This window comes from Solanum pennellii, chromosome 1, assembly GCF_001406875.1.
Source record: "Solanum pennellii chromosome 1, SPENNV200".
NCBI lineage: Eukaryota > Viridiplantae > Streptophyta > Magnoliopsida > Solanales > Solanaceae > Solanum > Solanum pennellii.
Genome location: NC_028637.1, coordinates 37,032,271 through 37,034,626, shown reverse-complemented (window position 1 = coordinate 37,034,626; position 2,356 = coordinate 37,032,271). Strand labels below are relative to the sequence as shown.

The 2,356-nt window shown below is 31.3% G+C and overlaps 1 pseudogene; it reads right to left on the bottom strand.

The window, feature by feature from the left end:
• Positions 1-652: 652 nt before the first annotated feature.
• On the bottom strand, positions 653-2,022 carry LOC114075592 (annotated as a pseudogene).
• Between the last annotated feature and the right edge of the window lie 334 nt (positions 2,023-2,356).

Sequence of the window (2,356 nt, the reverse complement as noted above, 5' to 3'; positions counted from 1 at the left end):
CATATACTTTTCTTTAGATACTATTTTGACATGAAATTATGTTTAGTATCATGATGCAATAAAAATAGGCATAATACATATTTGGACCCTAATTTTGGATGCAAATTTTAACTTTGACCTCCAAGTTTCATAGTGCACAAACATGCACTTTAACTATCCTACCTTTAGATAAATAAAAACGCTGTTTGTGGAGCCAAATAGAGTATAATGAAAACACTCATACGTTTATTAGTGGTTCACTTAATGGCTACAACTAATTAAATAATTTACACGTCCATTTTAGAATTAAACAAAAATAAAATGAGATACTGATTTGGAAATATAATATATATATATATATATATATATATATATATATATATAAGGGATTCATTAAGGGTAGAGTTGTCATTTAAGAATTTTTTTTTACTGTTGTGGGCCTCGAAAATTATTCCTAACTAGCTCAAAATATGTGCACATCACGTGTTTCTCCAGGTAGGACTCACATGCTTATTTATTAAAAGGTTGGATAGTTAAAATGCTTGTTTGTGCACTATGAAAGGTGGAGGTCAAAGTTAAAATTTGAAGTCAAGTTTAGGGTCCAATATATATATTATGCCATAAAAATAATATAAGTATTGCAAAAAATTCTAAAACAGAAGAGACTTAATTTCTACATAACTAGTCTTTCTCTATAATTATAAATGCCTCTGATGCGGTGGTTCGTAGGAAGCCCCTTTATTTCTAATGTTTTCCAACTTTATCTTGTGATATCATTACACGAGCATAAAGCACCTGACTCTAAGTTGAGGATGAGTTAAATCTTCCCATCACAAAACATGCATGATAATATGACATGGAGTATGATTTTTGGTGGTATTTGCTTCCACATTGTACGATAGGGAATGATATGACTCTCCCATTCTTCTTATATCTGAATTTGTCCTAAAACCCTCAAGTGAATATATTAACATGACCATTTTGGACAATTGATTATTGCTAGATTACCCCTCACCTCTATCAACTCGTAATACCACCACTTAAATGAATTCTTCAATACAATAAGTTTGAAACTTACAGTATTAAGATCAAATGCATCTATAGGAAATGTTCCTCCATTGAAAACAAACCAATAGTTAACTCCATTGATGAAAACCCCGGGCTTGTACGAAATAGATTTGGAAATCCTTTGTGTCTTTCTCCATGATTTGTCAATGCCTAATGTAAAAACACATTGTTCTATGTACAATCCGCTACCATCTAATGTCAAAAGAACTTTGTACTTATTTTTTTTTTAGCTCAAAACCTAACCAATAGTAAAAGAGAAACTTATCATCATTTACTGGGGAAGATATCTTACGTCTCCTGTACTGGGGTTTAAAATTGTAGCAGTTTTTTCAATGAAAAATAAACCGTTAAGGCAAATGATAACAAAACCTATAGGGGAAGAGAAAGGGAATTCAACAAAATTCCGAATTCGAACAAGTCTGGAAGCAGAGCTTTTTCCATATTCCTTTTGTTGATCAGCGATGCAATAAAATTCCCTTCCGTTCAAGAAGTATTTTGTTCCACTTTGACGGATCATAGAATAAGATGTATGGATATCGGTAAATGAATCAAAAACAAGAGAATTTAAGAACTTAGTAATGCACTTGAAACACATTAGTGATTCGACATGAAGCCATGTCACTATTTGAAAAGCATAATACATAAATGTGCCCTTTAACTTGTCTTCGAATCACATTTATGCCCTTCAACTTTGGATGTGCACAAGTAGACACTTAAACTTGAATAAATTTGAACAAATAACACATGTACGATATGTCAGCCTACATGTGATTTTTCGTCCTACGTGGTGTCCTTCGTGTATTGTGCAATGTAGGACTCATGTGTTTATATACTTATAAGTTGGATAGTTAAAGTGTCTACTTGTGCATTATGAATGTTGGAGGTCAAAGTTAAAATTTGAATCCAAGTTTAGGGTCCAATATATGTATTATGCCATATTTGAATGACTATTTCTTTGGGAATTGTTGGATTCATCTTCTTGTACACAAGTTTGATGTTTTATTTTGAGGTAATGAAGAAACAAACAAGAGTTGCACCTCGCAGTCCAAAAAAATCTAATGAAATCGTGCCCTGCTCAATTTTTCTTTTTTCCTACAATTTCTGTTTAGAGTTTTTTTTTTAAAAAAAACAATTCAACTCTTTTGCAATAAAATTGTTTTTAGGATTTTAAAACAAAAAAGAAGTTCACTTTTTAGCAGTTCTAGTTGTTATGTTTTTAATATTTTAAAACTAGTAACAGATAGAGCTATACAAGGAAATAGAGAGCAAAACAGGACATCAATAAGAGGCCAAAATAAAATAAAAATTA